Source organism: Protopterus annectens, chromosome 3.part1, assembly GCF_019279795.1.
Source record: "Protopterus annectens isolate FY-2018-M chromosome 3.part1, PAN1.0, whole genome shotgun sequence".
In the NCBI taxonomy this organism is placed as follows: domain Eukaryota; kingdom Metazoa; phylum Chordata; order Ceratodontiformes; family Protopteridae; genus Protopterus; species Protopterus annectens.
Window position 1 is genome coordinate 883,912,806 of NC_056732.1, and position 27,801 is coordinate 883,940,606.

Below are 27,801 nucleotides of genomic sequence, written 5' to 3' on the forward strand. Positions count from 1 at the left end.
TATTTAAATGGAAGACTGTTTTAAATTGTTGCAAACACTGAAGAAGGGCTGGATGTCTAAAAGCTTTGTTAAATAAAATTGCTTTGCGTTGTGAAGAGTGCTTGGTTGTTATTTTGAACTTTTGGTGTTACTCTTCACTTTATCCATCTGCTCATCTTTGATTTTTTGATTTTTTGATAGCTACTCATGTACCAATGCACTTGCCCAACATTTCCTGGAATTCAGTAATTCCAATGGCTTGGACCAGCTTGTTCTTACTCCCACTACAGGTTGCAACATCCTACACATGGTTATTGCTAACATGGGTGACTGTTGCTGTACACCAATAATCAACCCATCCCTAGTTATATCTGGCCACAAACTAATCACCTTGGAAAGGCACATCTCTCCCACCTACCCTGCAAAGGTAACCACCATGAAAAACTTTTCTAAAGGTAACTTTGTGCTCCTACAAACAGACCAGGCTAAATTCACGGCACCCATGCAGATAGAGAATAGTTGCATGACTGCTGAATCATACACCATTGTAATGCATGAACACATCCACAAATGCATGGATTCCACCATACCCAATAGAGCCAAGGCACTCCCCACCAAAAAAAAGCCAATCTGGTGGTCCCCTGCCATAAAAAAACTGTACAACAGAAGGAGGAAAGTGATGCAGAATAAGGTGAAGTCCCAGGACAGGAAAAACTCCCTTACCAGCCTCAACCAAAAGTTGAGATCCCTCATCAAATCCTCCAAAGCTAACTAAGAAAACAGAATTGCAGCAGATAGTAAAGACAATAACAAGGCATTCTATTGTTATATAAAGAATCTCCCTGACAATACCCAGATTTGCACTGAGCTACTGCACAATGGTACCTCCTATACCGAGCCAACAGATATTGCCAATATACTGGCTGACAGATTCAGTGCCAACTTTACCCCCCCCCGAAGGATCAATCACAATACCATTGGATTGCCAGGAACCCAATATTACTGCTGCACAGGTTAAAAAAGCACTGGCAAGAATAATGCAGCTATGGGACCTGACAATATCCCAGTATGTGTTCTACATGAACTACAGAGTGAACTGGCACCTCACCTATGTGGTCTGTTCAACCACAGCCTCATGTCCCTACCAAATGGCACACTGCTACAGTCATCCCTCCCCACAAAGAAGGAGTGACTATAGACCTTGGGAACTATCTCCACATTAGCCTGATGAGTCTGTTATGCAAAGCTGTAAGATGCATCATCATGGACTTAATAAACAGGGATATAGGAAATCTCCATACTCTGTATCCAACACAGTTTGGTTTTTGGAAGGGTAGGTCATGCCTGCTCAACCTGGTTGACTTCTTTGAGTCAGTCACCAGAGCTTTGGATGAAGGCAAGGTGTTTCATAAAGCCTACCTTAATATGGCCAAGGCCTTAGATACCATTCTCCACTCAGGAGTCATGGAAAAACTTACTAAGCTAGGCATCAACCCCTGTATCACTAGGTGGGTTGAAAACTGGCTCACTACTAAAACCCACACTGTGAAAGTCGATGACTCCAGGTCAGACTGCTGACCATTCACAAGTGGGTTCCCACAGGGTTCGGTCCTGGGTCCTCTCCTGTTTGGTATCTGCATCTCTGAAGTCCAGGGCAACATGAAGGGACTCTGGCTGACAAAGTTTGCAGACGAATGCAAGTTGGGAGCTATTATTAACTCCACTACTGATGTTGACATCCTACAGAAAGGCCTCACTGAGTCCAACAGCTGGTGTCAGAACCATGGCCTTAAGTGAACTGACAAAAAATGTGTCATCATCCCCTTTGGGAGAAACCAGTTTCCCTTGACTTACCACAAAACAACCTCTCCCTTGATCACCACATTGCCACTGTGGACAGAAAGTCCTTCTATGTGGCATATCTCATTACTAAGGGTTTTGCATTCAGGAAAAAAGAGGTCATTGTCACCCTCTACTCTTCCCTCATTAGGCTAGTCATCAAGTACAATGCCCCATTTGGCATGTACCTCACTAGACACCTGCAACAACTGGAGAGGCTGAAAATGTACTTCATAAACAGGATCTTGGGTCATAAACACTTGTCCTATATGGACAGACTCCAAAAACTCCAACTATTCTCTGTCTCATATTGCTTGACTTTCAAAGCTATGTCTGATCCAGCTCTGTTAGAAATGCTACAGCTAGAGAAATCCCAATCCCTCAGCTCCACACACTCCACAGACCTCAGCCTCATTACCACAATCAACACAACATGCTGGAGGGACAGGTTCATAACCAAGAGAGTGCCCATGCTATGGAATAGACTTGCCATACATGTCAAGCAGAGCACCCCACTGGCCCACTTCAAGGGAAATCTTGATGACTGGATGGGAAATAGAAAATCCACCCCAAGGATCACTCCAGTGGCTCTACTCAACATAGACACTGTGAGCTAAGGTTGTGTGGCACGATGGCAGGGCAATCCTATGGGGTAGGCTTCTAAAGGCTTCAGGCCCATTAGCCTAGTACACACCTATGAACCTTATATATATATATATATGTATATATATATATATATATATATATATATATATATATATATATATATATATATATATATAAAATAGAGAGAGAGAGATACTTATACATATACAGATATATACATATATGTGATCAGAGCATGTAGTGGAGGTGTGTCTCACAATTATACCTCTTAAACTCTTAGTGCAACAAATCTGTCCAAAGGCTATCAGAATGGAGGGACAATGGACCCAAACTAGGGTCCTTTTTTAAATATTGCCCTTATAAATGTAGAAAGCTCCCAGAGTAACACAGTTTATTTCAGCATACATATTTTGATGGCTGTGAGGTCTGAAAATGAAATGTATGTCATCATTTACTGGCAAAAATCCCCATGTCATCACAGTGATTTACCAGAGAAATTAGACTAATCTGTAAAACAGACCAGAAATATGAGCAATAAACCCGAACATCCTGAAACAATCCTGCCAGTTGAGAAGTATGCTCAGAACCCCTTACTGCAATTAATCTGGACAAAGGATGACAAAGTGGTGGGTGGAAGCCATGAAAATGGGGACATATCTGAAATAGTGGCGTAGATAAGCTGACACAGTTGCTGCAGCAACAAACTCATGTCTGTTTTAACATATATTCACTGAAATAGCATAAGTAATTGAAATAGCAAATCCACTATGGGGAATTACACATGTATTTGCAAATATATCAGGCACTACAGGGATGTAAAAGTACTGAAAAAGGACACCAGTGTGAAAGTGCATACTCACAACCAATTTCACCACAGTCACAGTCCCATACTGGTAAGTCAAGTGAACAGTAGAGTATACGGACTGTGTGAACTAATACATCATTGTTTGCCACTCACACACTACTCCTACATATACTGGTCCAATTCACAGTGTAGTCTGAATCCTGACCATCATACAGGACATGTCTCAGTCTGCTCCTACAAAAACATACAGCCAACAGATCACCAGAAACTGGAGCAGCATGCACAGTCTGATAAAAGGAGACATAACACTTGCATCTACCTCCCTCCATACACAGCCCAAATAACATGTACACATGACATGCCTATACAATCCTGACAGTCTGTCAACAATAGCCAAACATAAACAGACCTCACCTCATAATGTACAGGGTCAGGACTCATATCTATGGCCTCTTCCTTGTAACATGTCTGTAGGTCTACAACATCACTGGTATGGTAGCGGGAAAGACGGTAAGAAATAATGATACTAAATACATCTGAGCCTCATAGTGCATGAAATCTGGACAAAGCCTGACATAATTTGGGGATAGAGGCACACACACAGGTGTAGATTGTACATATTGCTGTCATAGATTGAGACAGTTGCTGATGTAACAGGGTTTGTTGTAACATATCCTTTATGAGGAAAATGAAGTCAGTAATACCAATGGATGTTAGTATTTACTGAATGCATTCCCCAGAGTCCCTTACTGAATTTCCAAGGACAACAATTGTCTGGGGAACAGACAATACATAACAGGCAAACATGTAGCCAGTCTGTCTCAGCATGCCAGTGGAGAGGCATGTCAGAGACATATCACTGTCAGACATCAAGCCACTCAGTAAATGCATGTCCATGCAAACCCTGTCAATCTATCAACCCACCATGTGTATAACAGCACTGATGACATATAATCTGTTCACATCTCTGGAGATATGTCTCCCATGTTGTTGGGCTGTCTCCAAATGTCCTGTCCTGCGAAGTATTCCCACCTACTGTCTGTGAATCTGTAGACCACCACCTCTGAAATGCCCCACACAGGTCTGTAATGCCCTCTCAAAGGCAACACATGGAGGTCTCCATAGTCCTGATACCCTTTCTGGCTGCATTCTACATGAACACAGACATCGCTTTTCAGACCCATTTAGCAGTGTTGTCTAACACAGCCTGAGCAACGGTGACATCCCATCTGCACAGAGGAGAGACAGATAAAGTAGATTGCAAATAGGTTATGCATTAGGATGAATGTTCTGAAGGATAGAAGTCTGAAACTGAAATGTATGCCATTACTAGATGATAGCAGTCCTCAATGACATGGCCAAAAAAAAAACAGTACTCTACAGGTAATATAATAATATCATATTAATATTCAATAGGAGATACATCAAAACATGCAGCTCATACTCCAAGAACAAGATAGTGTAGTACTCAGAGTCCCAGATTTGCATGCAGATGTGCATGGCTCGAGTAACACATTTTACATGAAAAAGCAATGTTAAAAGTGTTAATTCAATAATACAATATGTGTTATTTATTTATTTTTTTTGGCAATCAGTCTACTGTAGCTGGTGTAATATGCTAGTGTGAGTGCATAGAACTTGTGATACTACCCATATATACACAAGTGTCCCATACAGTATAGTCACACCCCTTGCTACTGTAATGACAGCACGTCGAAGCATGTTCTGTAAAAGAAATCAAATATACTTAGTAAATGAAGCAAATAATCTGCTATTTTATAAGACTGGAATGTGAGCAATGGTTACCAGGGCTAAGCTATGATTATCAGGTTTAAGCATTGCATAAACCTGAATGTAGTTAGCTCAGCTAAGCAAATTTGTGCACTGGTAAGCGTTGTTAAGTGAAGCCTACATGGGTTAAGCACCTATTGGTTTAACCGTATGTTAGCACCACTTACCATTGTGCAAACCCATGCAAACCCACTTACAACTGTTTAAAAGTGCTATAATCACTCTGTTTCCATCAGTCTCTGTTTTGCCCAGCAACAAAATAAACAGCTTTGAGAGGTCTTGAACCCAGAACCCTGTCCACCATAGCAACAGCACTTTACCACTACACCATCTGAGCTACAGAAATGATTGATGCTTTTTCAAATATACCATGTATAGCAGCCATTTTACAATAGGGAAGAGAAACTGTGCAATCAGGAGTGATTGGTATCTACAAATGCATGTATGGAAAGAAACATATACATATTGAGAGAGAAAAATGATATGTATGGTGATGCATATATATGTGTATATATATATATATATATATATATATATATATATATATATATATATATATATATATATATATATATATATATTTGGATCACTTCACTGAAGGACTATTGCACTGACACCCATTCACCCATTTCACTGAGACCAAATCACCTAAAGTTAATTTCCCTGAAAGTTCATTTCACCTAAAGCTCTTTTCACTGACAAGTAGTACTCTAAGGCAAGTCAAAGATATATGTCATTTTTCCCACTATAGTACAATCCTGGTGTTAGTATATACAGTTAGGGTGTGTGTGTAGGGCACAGCCACCCACACTGGGGAGTGTGGGGGCATAGCCCCCCCACCTAGTTGGATTTTACCAAATAATGTAAAACAAAATCAGACAACAGAAAACCAAATTGAGTGGGGGGCTACTCCACCCCGACACATAACTGGGGCAGCATTTTACATTTGGATACAAAAGGGACCCATGCCACTGACATCTGCTCCTTCCAGTCCAAATAATATGTAAACAGTATGCTGCTACTAAAACATAATAGGCCATACACAATGGCCAGACATACAATGACCTCTTAGCAAATAAACTAACATGAGTGAAAATAGTAAAAAGAAAAACAACCAGTCAGTAATTCACACAAGTTTATTATACTCTGATGTCTTGGCCAAAGCCTTCAAGGAGTAAAACATTACAATAAATACTTGCCTTACATAATATAAGCAATTAACACTTATAATTACATATTTAAATATATAGCCTCGATTTACACTCCTCATTTAACCCCCTAGGGAATAAAGTATTACATTTATAGATATAAATTGATTCTGTACATAACAATTGTTCTTTTATGACTCTTTGATCAAACTGAGAAAAAGACATTTTCAGAAACAGTACCATGTAACCCACTGCTGTCCCCGTGATGAGATTTATAAAAATGCACAGCTATAAAACTGTCTTCTTTCTTATCAGTAATATCTCTCACATGTTTTAACAGCCTAGTTTTAAAAAAAAGCATCTTATTCTCCCCCACATAAAATATGTTACAAGGGCATCTTAGAACATTCTCTATACACTAACCTTTTGAATGTACAGAGTTCCACATGTTGTGCAGCCTTTCCCCTCAACAGGAATGACAGTGCTAAATAATGATAAACAATACCTATCAATCTCTTACTGCATGACATCTGGACAAAGCCTGACATAATTGGGGATCATAGGCCTCCAAACATGGCTATATTTGGAATATTGCTGTTATACACTGAGAAGGTTGCTGGTGTTACAGGGCTTGTAACATATCTTTTCTGAGGGATATGAAGGCAGAAACACAAATGGATGTTAGCATTTACTGACTGCAATCACCAGAGTATGCTACTGATTTGCCAAAGTAACACCTGTCTGGGGAACAGACCAAACATAACAGGCAAACCTTTGGCCATTATGTGGATAGCCCTACAGTTGAGAGCTAAGCAAACATAGAACTTTGCCAGACTGAAACCCATGCTGAAGCTGCATGTTCAGACAAACCCTGTTAAACTAGCAGTATTCAAACCATATAACAGCATTACTCACATTCTGCCCCTAAGTCTTGAACCTTCTCCACCATTTAGTTGGCTTGTCTGAACAAGTCTTGTTGTAAGAGGTATTAACTAACACAGCTCCAGGATGTCTTCCTCACAGGTAAGGGAAAGGGCCAATGCGCACATGGAGTACTCAGTTATAGGAGTGCATTACCATGCCATTGGATATTGGAATAAGTACACAGCTGCTCTGCATGCAATTAGCAACTGGAGAACACCAATTGGTGCACAGGCCATCACATGGTCATGAGCATTACCTACAAAAGTCAAGCTGCCATCTATTCAAACCACCTCTGTCATAGACAGTGATAAAATTAAAAACAGAAGGACTGAATACAGAAGAAGTATTTGACCAAATCCACTTTAAAAAAAAAAAGTATGTGAAACAAGTAAGCATGTAATTGAATGCAGTAGGTGGTCTGTAATAATGGAAATAGGTATGTGAAAGAATATGTCTCAACAAGACTTGCTGTACTGATGTACTGCTGAACAGCACCGATGGCCATAGCATGTGGCTCTGTCTGCAGTGACATAGATCATGGCTCAGGCCCCTGACTCAACACAGGAAAGGACAGCTGACATTTGTCATCTACTACAGTGTCTGTCAAACACCACTGGCTGTGCCACTGCTAGGCCAGCTACTGGGATGCTGTACATATCCATATGTTACCTGTGAATACAACTATGATACACATTTTGTCTTGTAAATATAAGAGACCTATGCAGAGCATGTGCATAGTAAAGTACTGATGCAGAAGTGTGTGTTGAAATGCATGCGCTATAGTGAGTTCATACCATTCAACTGTACAGTCTTATAACCACATGTATGCCTGATATCTGTAGTCACTTACACATAGAGTTGTGTTATGTTAGGCAAACCATTGTCAAGTCTGTTAACAATGATACCGTAACATAACAGCCTAGATATGACTCTGGGACATCCTCCAGGTTAGCACGATGATAGCAAAGTCTACTGTGCAATCAACTTACTTATCTATATATGTAAATAAGTTGTGCATGATTTACTTGTGTGTAATATCAGTTTCAGTGCATACAACAGACATAAATGTTTACAGGTACTGGTTGTTGCATTGCCATGGCAATGATATGGGTAGTAAACTGGGCATTATTATCAGGTTGTAATCGGAGAAGTGTGCAACTGTGTTATGACCCTCTGCCCATGCCTACTATACAAACATGAGACCACAGGAAAACCTTTCAAAATGTTTCCCACCTTGAATGTGACCCATAGCCTGTAAAATTCAATTGACAAGCAAACAAATCTGTTAGGGGGGAAATATAAAGTATAAAAAAATATATACTATGAACTGGTTGCATACATATGCATGCACATAAACCACTACTTGGTTGATGCACCTCTTGCAGTAATCAGAACATTCCCTTTTTGATTACACATATGCCATTAAATAACAAGACTCTGATTAATCCCAAATAATGTTCAACTGTCCTAGTAGGATTTATTTGACATTTACCCAGTTGCCTGCTACAGCAAAAGACATGTTTGGCAGAGAGCTTACAAAGCATTGAAGGGATCTCATTGTGGAAAGGTATCAGTCAGGAGAAGAGTAGAAGAAGTGTCTACAACATTGGATATACCATGAAATACAGTGCAGACAGTCATCAGACAGTGGAAAAGATATGGGACAACAGTGACACTGCTAACACCAGGATGTCTATCCCAAATGGATGACATGACAAGATGACAACTGACCATGGAGGCTGCCAGGGGACCTACAGCAACACCAAACAAGCTTCAGGAATGCCTGCCAAGTACTGGGTGTGTACCACATGGGACAATCTTCTGTATTCCCCATATGTCTGACCTATGAGGTAGGGTTGCTAGATGGAAGCCTTTTCTTACACAGAAAAATGTACAGAGCTGGACAAACATTGCCAAACAGTACAGCATGTCCCCAAAAAGCATGCTGGACAATGTGTCATGGTCTGGTGACAATAAGGTTGAACCTTTTACCCACAATTCCCAGAAGTATGTTTGGACAAAAATGACACTTTGCATCACCAAAAGAATGCCATCCCCCTGTTGAAGCATGGTGGCTACAGTATCATGCTGTGGGGTTGCTTTTCAAAAGCTGGAATGGAGCATCTACTCAAGATGGAGAGAATTATGAACAGTTCCAAACACCAACCAATTTTGTCCCCAAACCTTCAGTTATCTGCTAGAAAGCTGAAGATGAAGAGAGATTTTATATGTCAACATGACAATGACCCCAAGCATACATCCAAATCTACAATAAAATGGCTTCACCAGATGAAAATTACAGTTTGGGAATGTGCCATCCACTTGCCAGACCTACAGCCAATAGAAAATCTATGGGCTGCCCTGAATAAGGCTGTGCACAAGAGATGCCGTCACAAATTGACTTATTTGTAATGTTGTTGCAAGGAAGACTGGGCAACTATTACCAAGTAAAGATGTGCCATGATGATAGACTCTGACTTAAGATAATTGAATGCTGTAATGATATCAACAGGTGCTTCCACAAAGTATCTGTTTAAGGGTGTGCATACTCATGTGACCAGCTTATTGTACTGATTTCAATTTGCATATGTCTTTCCACAACAGATTGGTATGTTTTCAATGGAAAACAGGCTATAGGTCACATTAAAGGTTGGAATTGTTTTGAAATTAATTATTGTGGTGGCAATTTACAATAGCACAAAGACCAGGCATTGTAAGAAGGGTGTGTACACGTATATATCCACTGCAACTGTATGAACTCAGCAATACCTGACCTGTAAAACCCACCTCCACCAAGGTAGAGTAATCAGGTCTATATCAGTCCGTCAAAATGGCTGACGATCAAGTACCAGATGTTCGAACCGTGAAGTTCAAACACTGATTATTGTGAAGCCGCAGAACACCGAATTCTTTCCCAGGGAAAGAATTCAGCGGGCCGTTTCTGTGGTTTCACGATTATCAGGACTGTGGTGGGAAGTTACGGGTCAGGTTCAGGTAAGTGTGCGATTGTGTGGACGTTAGGGTTAGGGCACAGGTTAGGTGAGTTACGGTTAGGGCGCTGGTGAGGTGGGTGTGTGATAGTGACAAACTTTAGGGTTAGGGCGGGATAGGTGAGTTAAGGTTAGGGCGCACGTCAGGTGAGTGTGCGATAGTGACAGACCTTAGGGTTAGGGTTTGGGTTAAGGTAAGTGGATAGATAGTAGTGTATGCATAGTTTAGTGGAGGGTTAGATGTAAGATTTTAAGTGTTTGTGTGTGGATTGCTGTTTTTTTGGTGTGCTTGTGTTGTGTGTGTGTTTCTTGGAACAGTGATTTTTTTTCCCTGGGAAAAAAATCACTGTTCTAAGACTTTGATGGTTTTGTACTTCGTGGTTAGAAGTTCGAACATATGGTGTTCGAACTTCAGCCATTTTGGTGAACTGATATGGATCCGAGTAATCTACTTTGGTGGACAGCAGCAATACACAAACCACATAATAGGTTGCTATATTGCAATACAGGGCTGCATAGGTGCAGACAGCAACTTGGAAGCATATCCACCTCTATTTGAACAAGCATGTAAGGTCACAAGTGACTCCCTGTAAGGCTAACTATGAGTACAAATCACACATATCCACAATGCCAAGGCCAGTCACAAGGGTGTCTTCACATATGTTCTCATTCTCAGAGGCAACAACAAAATTCACCCTGTACTGGTGTTAAATCACACTTTATACACACATGCCATGGCTATAGGCAACATGCATCAGACAGGTTAGGTGTGAACATCACCCCCCCGTCCCCCCATCCATATAGAGAGATATGCACATCAACAGCACTCCTCCCCTCATCAATGGCGAGCAGGTACATATTGCTTACTGAAAGGCAACAACAGCAAGTCTCCATGGGGCCTGATAACATCCCTGTCTGCATCTGACATGAACTCGGGCATGTACTCACAGTTCCATCACACACTGTAGTCAAGCACAGCCTTGGCAACATCCACACCCCATCCACATGGAAGATGGCAACTGTCATCTGTCTACACAGAAATGAATGGGGAATAGAAGTTTATGCAATTAACTGTCCATCATTGGGGGGAATATGCCTTTCAGGGCCAGGAGTGCAATGCAAGCTAATATTGTGCTGATAGATTACAGGGGTATGGTGTAGTTGAGAATGCTGGCAACAAATATCCACTGTTGAAGTGCAATTTCTGTCCATACTGTTGACAACTGTATGAGGTGCTATGATGTGTTTCATTGTTTATGTCTTCCAGGCGGGATGCAGCACCCATAAAATCCACCCTATAGCGCAGCAGAAACATCTGAAATAATTGACACCATTGTCAACCATTATGAAGTCATGTTTGGCCATACTCAGGAAGGAACATCTGTGGGAGCAGACCACCCTGTGGAACGACCTAGTCCACAGGGTAAATGATGTTGGCCTGCACACAAGAACCTATGAGTGGTTCTGGCATCGTGGTACCACCCTCATACATAATGCCCAGCAATGGGATGGTGCCATAGCCAGAGAAGTGACAGCCACAGGTGGGAGCCTAGTCATGCAGGCCCCACTGACACCCACCGAACAGCTCCTCGCCAACCTTGGTGCACCCACCCCAGGCACACAACATCTTGCTGAATCCAGCATTGTGGATGTGGGTACCCCCCACACAATGGATGAGGAGTGTGCAGGTAAGGCCTTAGTGCACATTAATAGAGTGATTTACCATACATGCTTGTATCTGTAGAGCATCTACATGGATATGTCAGATAAGATAGTAGTTGTGGATGGGTTTGGTAATGCACATAAGTGCACATCTGTGGTGGTGGACAGCATATTTTGTAGTATTGGGGGATGTACTGATAATGAACAGAAATGCTGCTTCCCCCCTGCACCAAGGCCACATGTGAGTCTGCTGACAGTAACTCTCTCCCACACCTATTTAGCTCCCTCTGGTCTACAATTGGGACAGCAGCCTGTAGCTGGTGAGTATGTAATTGTTTTGTTGTGCTTTGCCAATACAGACCTAGCCATATCGCTTGATGTCCATGTTCACTTGTGGTGGTGTTAACTGCAGTGCATCACAGTGGTCACCATGGGGGCCTATCTAAAGAGTAATGTAACATTCCTGCAGCATAACTCACAACCTGTTAGTGGAAGACGTCTGGACAGAGACCAACAAACTGGGAGGACAAATGGACTGCAGTAGGGACATGTATGACACATTAATCCTATACAGTGGGAACCACAGTGTACACACCCTGTCAAGATGCAAAGTTTTTCTGATATATACAATGAGAGACCACAATATTATATTCCACACCTTTTCCAGCCTGTAATGTGACCATAACATGAACAATTAACTTGTAAAACCCAACAATATGTTCGGCCAGCAAGTATGGGGTATACAAACCTTACAATATGCTGGATGTATATGTGTGCACACCCTCCAAATAACACATTGTAGGAGCAGCTTGTGATGTACTGACAGCAGTCACTCTACTTGGGTACATACCTGCCATCAAGTACAGGGACTCAATGTAACAATGAATAACGGTCCACTGTTGGAGCAGTGTATTCATGACATTTGCTCAGTTGCCTCTACCAGAAGCAGCCATGGGTTGCACACATCTTACAAAGCACCATAGGGATCTCACATTTGAAAGGTATCAGTCAGGAGTAGTGTACAACAACATTAGCACAGCATTGCATACACCATGGAACAGTGGAGACAGTCACCAGAAGGTAGATTAAATATGGGACAACAGTGCTGTTGAAAAAAAAAACAGATGCCCTACCAAAACAGATGGAAGAACATGTTGATAACTGGCCAGGGAGGCTGCCAGGAGATATGCAGCAATACTGAGGGACTTGCAGGACTTTCTGGCAAGTACTGGTTGTGTAGTACATGTGGCAACACTCACCTGGATTCTGCATAAGTCTGGCCTATAGGGTAGGGTCAGTAGATAGAAGCATTTTGGCACACCAAACACCATTCAGGGTTATATACAAGTAGAACAACATAACACCAGGTCTCCCAGAGGCATGTGTTGAAATGTGTAATGGTGCAATGAGATCAAGGTTCAAACTTGCAGCCACTATCCCTAAAGCTACATGTGGTGCACAAGCAATGCCTCACTTCACCTGAAGACCACTATCCACATGTTGAAGCACACTGGTGGCAGTGTCCTACTTTGGGGTTCCTGTTCATTAGCTGAAACTGCAAGATGGCTGAGGATGGAGAGGGGTTTCTGCTTCCAAAACGACAATGACCTGAAGCATACATCCAAAGCTATCTTAGAATGGCTTCACCTGAATACAAGCAAGGGTATGCATTGGGCAAGACAAAGACCAGACTTAACACCAATAGTAAACCCCCAGTGTGACTTCAAACATCTGTGCACAAGAGCTGCCCTTGCCAGCTGACAGAGTTGGGGGAGCTTTGGAGGGAAGAATGTCAAAATAATGCCAAGTCAAGATGTGCCATGTTGATACTCCTCTTCCCAGGAAGAGTGACTGCTGTAGTTCACTTAACAGGTGTTTCAAAAAAACATTGGTTTAAGGGTGTCCACACCTATGCAACTACTGTATCATACACATCTCACTCAGTATATTTCACAACTAACCCATTTCTTTGTTTCTCAATTGGATTGCACAGGTCATATGTCACATTTAAGGTGGGTAATGTTTTTGAATGTAGTATTGTGGTCTCAGTTTATATGATACAAGATCCTGCCATGTTAACAGGGGTGTGTACACTTATCATATCCATGTTAAGCTTAGAAGGTTGTTGGTGTAACATGATTTGTTTGAATATACATTCGCTGCTGGTGATGAGGTCTGCAAATCAAATGCATTTCATTAATTAGTGACATCGATCCTCATATGATGCCCGTTATGTGTTAGACAAACACATATGGGTTGTGAGGAACAGAACAAACATATGTGCCAGACATCTACACATTCTTCAATGATTTGTATAGTTCTGAGGTATGGTCTACAGTAGTTGCCTCTGTGCTATACAGGTGAACAGCAATAATGTGTACATGGGTGCAGTGTGTGCTAGGGGAATGGACGTCACCTACTAACAGTACTCATGTATCCCAGAGATGTATATTGTTAGTAACAAGGATTGGGAATGGCTGCAATGCATGATGATAAGGGCTGTGCATCATGCATGTCACCTTTTGGGTAATGTGAGGTCTGTGTAATAGCTTTGTGCCACCGCACCTGTAAGTGTTGGTGTGCATGTCCGTGTACATGGCAGCCAACCATAATGTACAGGTATTAATTTACATTTATTGTCTTCCCCTCACAAGTGGCAATGTGGATCAGGGTCCCTCCCACTTGGGAACTGATGTCAATGTCTCCGCAGACTCTGAAAATGATGATAGACATAGTGAGGCACAGATGGGGCTGTCAGGGACTGAATCTGTAACATTGGTTGGCATCCCACTGTTGTCCACTCCATCCCCATCACAGTGCCTGCACATACCCCATCACCAGTGGCCATAGATGATGGACAGTTGGCAGGTGGTGGCATGGGACAGGCAAGTGTGATGACTATGGCAAGTGTGTCTGTAGACACCAGCCATAGCCAGATAACAGGTGAGGTCCCACACAGGCAGATGGGCAGGGGTGCTCGAAGAGGGACTGCTGCCCATTATGTCCCTGTCACAAATGCCATGGCAAGTGTCATCAGACACATGTTTTGGACCATCATGGAGGCACAGGCATGTAGCAAGTGTAACACAAGACAGCTTCTAAGGGTTGTGAATGCCACTCTTCCTGCTATGTGTGACAACCTCCATGATCATGCTGATGCCCACCATTATTATGCTGAGGTCATAGATAGACGGTTGGGTGTGATGGTGGAAATCGTGGATCATGGATGTCAATCCTAGAATGTGGAATTTCTGTGATAGAGCATGTGGTGGGAGTTGGCCATCGGCCACGTGGATGTAGGACAGCAGCCAGAACAACTTGAGGTTCCACATGACCATGCAACTTCTCAATCCTGTAGTGGCAGTACCAGCAGCATGACTGCAGGGGGGTTGCTATCCATGCCAAAGCCCCAATAGGCCATGGGCACATGGGTTTAACCGGTCCAAACAGGGACATGGATCCAACAGACAGCAGTCACCATCAGGGAGTAGTACTGCATCTGGCCTTGTGCCTGGTCATGCCAGAGGGTCCCCTGGCAAGCCCAGTTCTCATGTCCATGGCTAAAGATGGTGAAATACACACCCTGTCATGTACAATCCACAGCTGTCCAACATACCCTTGTGTAGGGCAGCCACATGACATGACTGAGTGCATCCATACACACACACACACACACACACACACACACACACACACACACACACACACACACACACACACACACACACACACACAACCATCACAGGCAGGTCACCTCCAGATTTACACACACCACCTCTGCACAGCTCATTTAATGAACAACCCCCAAACACACACAAATTATATCAACCAAATGGCCCAGCCTAGGCCTCTAGCAAACCCACACCACACCCTGTGCATATGATGATACCTGTGCCACATCCATGTTATCCATACCGTCAATGCAGGGACATGCTAATATGGGTCTGATGCACAGGGTAAATTTAGTTAGTAATGTAATGCTGTGTAAAGTGTTGCCATCCAGCATGTTTAATGGTTACATGACCCAGTGTGTAGCTGTCCAGCCCTGATGCATTATTGCTGTTATTAATGCTGACAGAATGTAGTCTTCATAAAGTATTCTGTTTGTCTTCTAGGTGTCTGTGTGTCAGCAGGATGTGGCCCTGCAGACATTATCTACAAGGAGCATGGCAGTGTGGTAACACATTGTGTGTGTCATATCCAGGGTACAGTTGTACATAATTAACAGTATAACCATTTTTGCATGTGCCATGTTGCTTATAGGACTGAGGGGTGTATACAGGTAAGTGTATGGTGGCTGACATCAGCAGCTCTTGTACAGTGGACAATGGTAAGTGTAGTTGGTGGAACACACTTCAGATTTGTAAATCCCACACACCCAGAGGGTATTGTCATGACTTAACACACAGAGAATACTGCTCTCACATACACACACACACATATACACACACACACACACACACACACACACACACACACACACACACACACACACACACACACACACACACACACACACACATAAACATAAACACACACACATGCACACACACACAATCACAATTGCCAGTGTTGGGTTTGAAATCCCTACTCATCTAGTTATTGGTAGTCCAGTATTATGCAGTTATCACAGGTGGCACAGAGCTCATAGTGTGTTGAGTTTCCTAAGTACATGTATAGTGAGTAACATCACATACCCTTGTAAGGTATGGCAATGGGTGGTGTAGTGGGTGTGACAGGTCTCATACTAATGACATGCATGAGTGTACACACTCCAAAGCACTGCTATACACACCAATGCACACACACAAGTGTGCCAGTACTGTGATTAAGAGCCCTGCTCCTCTAACTACTCATTCCATACTGTTACATAGGTGTTGCACACAACACAAGGCTTATAGGTTTGCAGAGTGTGCACAGATCCCTCTATGGTTGATGTAAAAAGTGGCCCTCATACAGTGGAATGTAGGATGTGTGCTGGGAGTACGATGGCCTACAATTGTAATACTTGGCCACCCAATGGATATATTCCTTACTCAAACACATACACTCAGGATACTGGTCTTGCATGCACACACACACGCATGCGTGTGTGCATACATACACACAACACACACACACGGACACACACACACACACACACACACACACACACACACACACACACACACACACACACACACTTGCCAGGATTGAGATTCATAGAATCATGTGTTCATAGATGCGTACCAGGCAAATAGACATGGATCCATAACAAGCCTTGTCCATGGGAGTAGCCTGGCATCATGCAACCTGATATTTTTTCCCAGTGTGTCTATTGACCATTGTCACTTGAGTAATGGCCATGGTGACAGCTAAATTCCCCATCCACTCATCCAAATTTCACTTATAGAGGGCCAGTGAGGTGCTCTGACATGTATACAACATATATTGCATTACATGTCAACTCGCTCGGTTATGTACCTGTCCCCCAGCATGTTCTGCTGATTGTGGCAATGAGGTTGAGGTATCCATGGCATGTGGTGCATACAGATCAGGGTTTCACTAGATATGGCATTCCTAACACAGCTAGCCACACATGGCATTGTCAGTCAAGAATGGATTGCCTGTAAGTAGCCAATATGTGGTCAAAAATACTTGGAAGTATTGCACTCTCTCCATATAGGACAGTTGTTTGCAGGCTAGAGTCCTATTTGTGATGTACACTTGCAGCCTCCACAATTGTTGCAGGTGTCTAGTGAGCTACATGGCAAATGAGTAGCTGCTGGTTGGCTTAATGAGAAAAGAGTAGAGGGATACATTGACCTCTTCCTTACTGGATGGCACACCCTTATTTATGAGATGTGCCACATAGAAGTTATTTCTGGCCACAGTAGCAATGTGGTGGCCATAAGAGAGATCACTGTCAGCCTGTGTTTCCAGGCCTCTCATAAGGATGTCTGTGTCCATTGGACTACCAGCAATGTGTTAATTCATGGTAAACACATTGATTCCATATGGGATTGCGACATATTTCTTTCCATTTAGCCTAAGGCCAGTGTTCCGACAGCAGTCGGATGTCTTAGTAGGGCTTTTATGCGGGATGTCAACATGATATGAGGATGTACACATAACACCCACCTTGCAATTGTCTGTGAACATTGTCAGCCATGGTCCCTTTGTGTTGCTCTGGATGTCAGAGGCATACATGACAAACATGAAGGTACTCATGACCAGATCCTGTGGTACTCCACATGTGACTGGTTGGCAGTCTGATATGGAGTCTGCTATGTTCACACTGTGGGTATCATGCATGAGCCAGTTTGCAACCCATCAAGTGACATAGGGCTTGATGCCTAGATGGCTGTGTTTGTCTATGATTCCTGAGTGGGGAATGGTATCACAGGATTAGAAGACCTGCCTATCTTGTTTTTGTGTCTGTACTGTTACATAGTTATTTCACATGGCACACAGTTTATAGGGCTGAAAAGTGTCCACAGCTACCACTACAGTGGTTGACAACAGTGGGCCCTGTAAAGTGGACATTTGGATGTGTACTGGTTGCAAAAATTTTGCAAAACACCCCCCCCCAATGGATATGGTACACAACAACATACACACACACAAACACACACACACACACACACACACACACACACACACACACACACACACACACACACACACACACACACACACACACACACACACACACACACACACACACACACACACACACACACACACACACACACACACACACACACACACACACACACACATAAACACACACATGCACACACACACAATCACAATTGCCAGTGTTGGGTTTCAAATCCCTATTCATCTAGTTATCAGTAGTATAGCATTATGCAGTTATCACAGGTGGCACAGAGCTCATACTGTGTTGAGTTTCCTAAGTACATGTATAGTAAGTAGCATCATGTACCCTTGTAAGGTATGGAAATGGGTGGTGTAGTGGGTGTGACAGGTTTCATATTAATGACATGCACGAGTGTACACCCTCCCAAGCACAGCTATACACACCAATTCACAGACACAAGTGTGCCAGTACTGTAATTAAGAGTCCTGCCTCTCTAACTACTCATTCCATACTGTTACATAGCTGTTGCACACAGCACAAGGCTTATAGGTCTGCAGAGTGTGCACCGATCTCTCTATGGTTGATGTAAAAAGTGGCCCTCATACAGTGGAATGTAGGACGTGTGCTGGGAATACAATGGCCTACAATTGCAATACTTGGCCAACCAATGGATATATTCCTTACTCAAACACATACACTCAGGATACTGGTATTGCATGCACACACACATGCATGCGCTCGCACACACACACACACACACACACACACACACACACACTTGCCAGGATTGAGATTCATAGAATCACGTGTTCATAGATGTGTACCAGGCAAATGGACATGGAGCCATAACAAGCCTTGTCCATGGGAGTACCCTGGCATCATGCAACCTGACATTTTTTCCCAGTGTGTCTATTGACCATTGCCACTTGAGCACTTGAGTAATGGCTATGGTGACAGCTAAATTCCCCATCCACTCATCCAGATTTCTCTTGAAGAGGGCCAGTGAGGTGCTCTGACATGTATACAACATATATTGCATTACATGTCCACTCACTCGGTTATGTACCTGTCACCCAGCATGTTCTGCTGATTGTGGCAATGAGGTTGAGGTATCCATGGCATGTGGTGCATATGGATCAGGGTTTCACTAGATATGGCATTCCTAACACAGCTAGCCACACATGGCATTGTCAGTCAAGCATGGATTGCCTGTAAGTAGCCAAGATGTGGCCAAGAATACTTGGAGGTATTGCACTCTCTCCATATAGGACAGTTGTTTGCAGGCTAGACTCCTATTTGTGAGGTACACTTGCAGCCTCCACAGTCGTTGCAGGCATCTAGTGAGCTACATGGCAAATGAGTACCTGTTGGTTGGCCTAATGAGAAGAGAGTAGAGGGAGACATTGACCTCTTCCTTACTGGATGACACAACCTTATTTATGAGATGTGCCACATAGAAGTTATTTCTGTCCACAGTAGCAATGTTGTGGCCATAAGAGAGGTCACTGTCAGTCTGTGTTTCCAGGCTTCCTATAAGGATGTCTGTGTCCATTGGATTACCAGCAATGTGATAATTCATGGTAAACACATTGATTCCACATGGGATTATGACATATTTCTTTCCATTCAGCCTATGGCCAGTGTTCTGACAAGAGTCGGATGTCTTAGTGGGGCCTTTATGCAGGATGTCAACATGATATGAAGATGTACACATAGCACCCACCTTGCAGTTGTCTGTGAACACTGTCATCCAGGATCCTTTTATATTGTTCTGGATGTCAGAGGCATTCATAACAAACATGAGGGGAGCCATGACCAGATCCTGTGGTACTTTACATTTGACTGGATGGTAATTTGACATGGAGTCTGCTCTGTTCACACTGTGGGTCCCATGCATGAGCTAGTTTGCAACCCACCAAGTGGCAAAGGGGTTGATGCCTAGATGGCTGTGTTTGTCTATGATTCCTGTGTGGGGAATGGTATCACAGGATTAAAAGACTCACCTATCTTGTTTTTTTGTCTGTACTGTTCCATAGCTATTTCACATGGCACACAGTTTATAGGGCTGCAAAGTGTCCACAGCTACCACTACAGTGTTTGACAACACTGGGCCCTGTGCAGTGGACATCTGGATGTGTACTGATTGAAAAAATTTTGCAAAACACCCCCCCGATGGATATGGTACGCAACAAAATACACCCACATACACACACACACACACACACACACACACACACACACACACACACACACACACACACACACACGCACACACACACACACACACACACACACACACACACACACACACACACACACACACACACACGCACCAGAAGTGAGATTAGAACTCCTACCTATCTATCTATGTCTACTATAGTGTTACTCCATTATCAGACATGCAGGGTAAGGTGAAGTGTAAGGGGTGGTACACAACTCAAAAGGGTATAACCCACACAGTACATGACTCTCACACAAACACTTGCAGTACTGGCATTAGAACTCATGCATATCTAGTTATTTCTATTATAGTGTTATGCAGTTACCAGACACACCATGGAGCTTATACAAGTTCACCTACTCAAAAGGTACTTCTAAGGTGTATGACATCAACAGCACTATTAAGTTAGGGTGAGGGGAAGTATAAAGGGTGATACACAACTCAAAATGGTATAACCCACACAGTATATGATTCTCACACACAAACAGTTGGTAGCACAGGGATTAGAACTCATGCTTGTCTAGTTATTTTTACAATAGTATTACACAGTTACCACATGTGCTACCGAGCTTACTGGACAAAGGTGATGATAACTGCACAGCTGAGGTAAAGTATTACAGGTGGAAGAAAGTCTGCCTTCAGTTTTTCCCTTACATCTTGCTAGTTCATTCTGTCTTGCACTTAATAGCACAATAGTTTTGCACTTCAAGAGGTTATTGTATCAATAAGTGCAGCATACCTGGGAACCATCAGCAGTACATGTTTCTCACAGAATTAGCCCCAGTACTTAATAATTATGACCAACCCTCCTGGCATGATTGAACTGCAGTTTTCGGTTTTCTATCCTTTTGCCCATTAAACTGGTGCACTTGTCCATTCTGAGGCACTGTTGCAACTGCCTCATGTACACAGACAACTCTCTGTTCTAAATTCCAAACACTCAGACCTGTGAGTGTTACCCCTATTTCACCAAATGTGGAAATATGCACTCTCCAGTGAAGACTGCACTAGCTGGTCAAGAGGATAAGGTCAACACCTGCACCACACCATGTGGAACACATAGCTCAACACAACACCCACTATGACAGCTCTGACATACACTGAAAAAACATATGAAAGTAAGGCACTGCACACAGCCTACCTTGATCTGGCTAAGGCTTTTGATACCATTCCCCAATCTGGAATTATTGCTAAACCCATCAAACTAGGCATCAACCCCTATATCAGTGGGTTGGTTGCAAATTGGTTCACAGAACACACAGTGTGACAGTGGCAAAATCCAAGTCATATGTATCGACATCTTCAGGACTGCTAATGTAGTGCAATGAAAAGTGCACTGGGTGAGAAGATCAGTTCATTCCTAGTTCCTACTGATATTTCTCTAAGCATATGAGCATGCCCAGTGTGACCTTCTATAGTACATTTGGGTCTTCATTCCAGGAATCGTTGTACTCCAGGCTGGTTTGTTTTGTGCTACAGCCATACCTCTTGACTTGTTGGTGCAGGATATCTGGAAACAGCCTATCAAAATGGGGGAACAATGGGCCATACGGTGATTGGGACTATTTCTCTCAGTAAAGTATGGGTTGCTAGGGTTACAGGGCTTATTTTAGCAGACATCTGACATATATGCTGTTTGACACTGTCATGTATTGTTTCAGTACCTCATGACATACCTCCTCAGATCATCAGAGTGTTTTACCAGAATAATACAGGGTGGATGATGTACACACCAACATTATGGGCCAAATGCTATGCATTCTTGCACAATCCAGCCTGTTGAGAGGTGTGCCTACAAATAATTGACTGCTGGAGCTGTGGAAACAGTTCAACACCTTGGTGATATATTACAATTGTGGAATCTCTGTGCATTTCTCTTCTGGCCTGGTCTGATTTCCAGTCCACAGTTGGGTAATATACGTCAGACAGGATCAGGCTGATAGGCAGACTCCAGATAGATTTGTAGGGGATAATATATGGGGAAGGGGGTATCCTAGGTCAGATATGTTTGCCTATAGCTACCAGTGCTTTGCATAGAGGTCTGCTCAAAGGTTGACTACACTTGGAGGATCTTGTGTGTGTCAGACTGTTTGAACAGCCTGGAGGTGTGTGTCTGACATATATGAAAGGCCCACCTCATTTTGCTTGGCTGGCCACATTTTGGGGTCAGGATGTTGCATAGGATGTGTGATCAGGGAAGGGCATATTACTCCCCATGGCTGTGGGCCAGGGTTCTGTGGGTGCAGACATGTCACCATCTTCAAGGGTTAGGACTGCCTGCAATGAGTGTATTTCCATGTTTAGACTCCTAGCCCTGCCTGTCGACTTTTCAGAGTATCACAGAATGTCCAAATTCATGACACATATATCTTGGTTATGCAAATGTGTAGTTTTCAAGGAAAAGTGTTTTGCAAGTCACTCAGGTTTGAAGGCAGATATTACTGACATTTGACATTGCAGTTTCTGACTTCATGCAAATCAGACAGTCCATGCTACTACAATAATTCCTTCAACTTTATTACATTATTAGAGCAGTATTTCAAAGATGTCCTTCACTTTGGATATTTTTCATCCCATTATGCATGGCTTTGTCCAGATTTCTGGCTCTCTGACACAGGCAGGTTTTCTCCTAGCAGTTAGCAGCATGGCCTTTCTTTGCCTTTTTAGATTGTGTTATGTTGCTGTTATGGACCCCATGAACTCCCTAACAGGGCACTGTGGGTGAGGCATGGGAATTTGCCACAGGCCTATAGGCCAGGTGTGACAGATGCAGGACATCTTTAGAAAGGCAGTGCGTCTGATATGTTCCCAGGCTGCCAGCAGTGGACAACCCTGGGATGGCACCAGTAAGTTGACTGTGGGTGTTACTGGTAATTGCTTAATGTTTGTGTTAAGCCATCACTCTAGTTGATGGCTGGATGTTGCTTAAGGCTAGAGACATGTTCTTGCATTTCTATGGGACTACGGGGGCGGGGGTGAAATATCACTACACAATACACATTTGAAGAGACTGTGCTGATATTTGCTTAACATTTTTATCCCATTTAGCATAGTGTTGTGCCCTATCTTTCAGACTGCAGGCATAACAGTATCAACCACAGGCCAGATTATTTTGGCATAGACATTTATAGTTTCATCCGTCTTACCCTTCAAAGCCATAATGCCACTGCCAGAGCTGCTGTGATGTCACTGTGTAAAAGTCTGTTGGTGGGGATTTCATGGATGTCACCATGTGGGGGCCTTAGCCAGGCATTTCTGTATGGTTTTCTGTATCTAATCTGCTGGCCGAGGCTGGGGTTGGGTATGGGAGCCCCACTTTGACATCCATGCATGTGACCTATGACCCCCCAGTTATATGGCTCACCACATATACTGCAGTGGTATTTGTCAACTAGGGTAGTACTGTATGGTGTGGGTAGGCCAGTACTGGGAATACACTTCCTGATGTCCCACAGAGCTGTCAGTTGTCTGCTGCTATCCCAGTAAGCCACCCCATTCCCATGCATGCTTGAATCAATACCATAGATATGCTATCAGAACATTCCACTCCATTCATTAATTTTGTTAAGGAGACTGATTTGTTTTGTTCCTGAGGCTATTGTGAGGATGGTGCTGAGGGATGACTATTTCAGATGCACACAGTACACTGCCTATACATGATAGGGCATAAGTGGTGTGTTGTTTGGCATCCATTTTACTGGTTTTGTGAGTCAGAGAGAGAGATCAGTCCCTTGGGACCTACAGTGTCAGTGTATGTGCTGTGCATTGCCTCTTTGCCAAGGATAGGGCATACTGGGCATGCCTCCATCTGCCTACAGGGGCAGCCTCAGGATGTTCCTCTTCCGAGTCCCTCTGTGCTGCTGTTTCCATAGGATCATATTGTGTAGCATGGCACATAATATGAACATGTGTGCACATGTGGCTGGAGAGTACTGCAAGGCTCCACCGGATATGTCAAGGCAGCGGAACCATGACTTGAGCATCCCAAACACATGCTCTATAATGATCCTGGTTTTTGCATGTGCCTCATTATAGCATTCTTATGTGGGTGCGTGTGCATTTCTGATGGGTGGCATCATCCATGGCTACAGTGAGTAGCCAGCATCCCCCACCAGATGGCCATATGGGATGTCCCCACTGGCAAATGCCTGGTACAGCTGTGATGAATGCCAGACAATGCCAGTTGTGATAGCTTCTAGGGCTGCCAGCACACACAATCATGATTATGCCCTGGGCATCACACACAACCTGGCAGTTGATGGAGTGGAACCTCTTGCAGTTTAGGTAGACCCTACCCTGGTCACTGGCTGGTGCTTTGATGTGGATTTGTGTGCAGTCTATGGCACCCAGTACCTCCAAGTATGCTGCTACATGATGGAAGAGATGCATATTGCTGGTCCTCTCCTCACAGGTGCTGGGAAAATAAATGTGCTCAGTGGCATGGCATCCAGGAACTGGTGGAGTATTTTGGATGCAGATGCCTGTGAGATCTCCATGGTATCCCCAGTTGGTCTTTGGAAAGTACCTGTAACTAGTATTCTTAAGGCTACACATACCTTGGTATCCACTGGGATGGGCTCCCATCTGTTGGTTCTTTGTCTGAGGCGTGGCCAGCACAGCTGAACAAGTTTCTGAAGTTTGTCTCTGTCCACCCTGTAGCGCTCTACTATCTCCAGATCATGTAGCCCCTGGTAAGTTACCCTGGGTCCGAACACTCTTCTCCTCCTCCATTGTCTGAGTTGGTTGTCAGTATTATCCTCCTCACCACCCTCAGTCTCTAACACATACTGATAAATCAAAGCAACAGCAGCCACTAACATGCTTTGTTAGTTTTGTCAGTTTAAAATTTACCTGAATGTGTACACCAGTGGTGTAGAGTTTGTGGGAAAAAACAGACTGAGAGGTATTTACATAGTTTATAGCAGTGTGCTAGGCTGCTATCTGTGTAATTAGCTGATTCTGATACATTCCACCTGCCAGCTATGGTTGTTCTCCTTAATTGCCTTCCTTCTGCAATTTTCCCTTCCCATTTCCTCCCAGTTTAAGCCGTGATACGCGCCACACATTTCTGGTGCTCAAATGTAAAGAGTTCTGCTATCCCCTGTGTTTTTTTTTTTTTTTGTTCTAGGCTCAGTGCATGCCATGCACACCCGTTTAGCTAAAGTAAACACTTTTAAGCAGAACTGGCCCTCCTTGGACGTGCTCTGCATTTCATGGAATAGGAAAATACAGCCTCAGTCACACCCCCTTTCTTAGCTGTGCTTAGCTAAGGGCAAACATGGGCCACTGAGATCCAATGGGCTTACAGAAATCATGACACATCTCTTTTTCATGTTAGCTGCTCCTCCTGTCTACACCATGGTGTTGGAGCACCTACATAGTTAGGTGCAGTTTGACATTTAGAAGACATTTGTGATTCAGTATAAATCCCCTCATTTGCATACACCACTGCCTTACTCCTGAGTTACTACACTTACACTGAGCCTTTTCCCTAAGCAACCACTATCCCCTGGTATTGTTTTCCTTCTGCATACCATTGACTATGATGGCAAAACGCAGATTTCTCTCAAAATCCCCCCCCCCTTTTTTTATTTCCAGCGCAATCCAAATTGCGCGCCGCTGTCCTATGCTTAAATGGCCAAGATCAGCCAAAAAAAAAAGTTTAATTTTAAAAAAATCGAAATGATTTTTCATGACTATGGCCATATATTTGGCCATCGGCATGCCTAATAAATGGAATACATGCTTTATTTGAGGCTGTTATTCCTCCATTTTCTTATTTGCAGAAATGTATTCAGCTAGTAACTACATATATTTCTGCATGTTACACTATTTCTGCATGAACACCTGCCTGCTTGCTGAATCACTAATTCACCTCTTTTGAATGGTTTTCACCAGCAAATGAAAAAATTAGCATAAGGCAGTGGTGTTCATGCAGGAATAGTGTAGGAGCACTCGTGCATGTCCCAGGAGCTTTATACTTAATTGCTCAGCGGACATATTGCATGCAGCAGCTCCTGCACTATTCTTGCACATCGTGCAGGTCTTAATGAATCATGGGGTTAGTGTGAATGTATCTTGTATATTCTGATGATGTCCAAGTTATAATCTGACAAAAGTATTCAATATTTATTCAATAAATTGTTTTTTGGTTCTGTGAGTCTGTTCGATCCATTAATGTGTAGTGTATCTTACGTTCTAGTTTATTGTTTGTGCAGTGACCAAGTTCTTGTTTAGAAATCCCACACTGTACACAACAAAAGTTTCTCACAGTGTTTTCCAAGATTGCTTACAGAGAGGATGCCTTTTGATACATTGTACTCTAAACAAGTAATATATCTATTTACAAAAGTCTCAATGACCTCAGAGATATAAGGGGTATACAAGTCAATTAACATTTGTCTTATTAATGTATTTTTCCTCAAAAAAGTGGACAAATGATAATTCTGAACCAACATAGTTAGAAAGTAGCATAGGGCTACTAGCCTCCCATCTGAGTGGCTCTAAAATGTTTCCAGAGACCAGCTACAGCCATCATGGATCCACCTTACCCTTTTGGAGTCATCAGTCTGATTTTGAAAATACAATTCCTGTAAAGAAACAGGTATATTAGTGTCTTTCAGCTGCTGCAAAGATAAAGCCTGAACAGGATAAGGCATTTTAGGTTGTCTAGCTGCTATATCTGCAAAACTATTGCCTTTTGAAATATATAAATCAGTCTCACATGCACCACACTTGACCACGGCTGTTTCCTTGGGCAGCAAATGTCCATTTAATAGTTCATGAACCAAAACAGTTTTAAATAATTGTCCCTGATGATGTCAGGTACTCTTTTACTCAAGAAAGGGTCCTAAAATCATGAACTACTCCATAAGCATAACTTAAGTGTGTAAAAATTGTTACTTTTTTGTCCTTTGCTAATTTAAATGCTTCATTTGGCTACTTAAGCAGACACATTTCTGTTTAACTGTCCATTTAGAAGTTTTTTTTTTGTTCTCTGTACACTTGGAAAATGCTGACATTAATGTGACATCTTGGCTTCAAACAAAGGACTTATCAGCAAATAGAAGCAATTCGGAATTTGGTAATGGGGTACAGTATCTTTTAAATCTGATTTAGGAGGAAGCCCATGGTTAACTACAAATGCACAATCATGTGGTTCTCCTTTATCCACTGTAGGAATTAAAGAAATCGGGTTAAAAGTGAACATTTAATGACCTGAAAGAAGGGTTATTAAGAAAAGATCATTCATA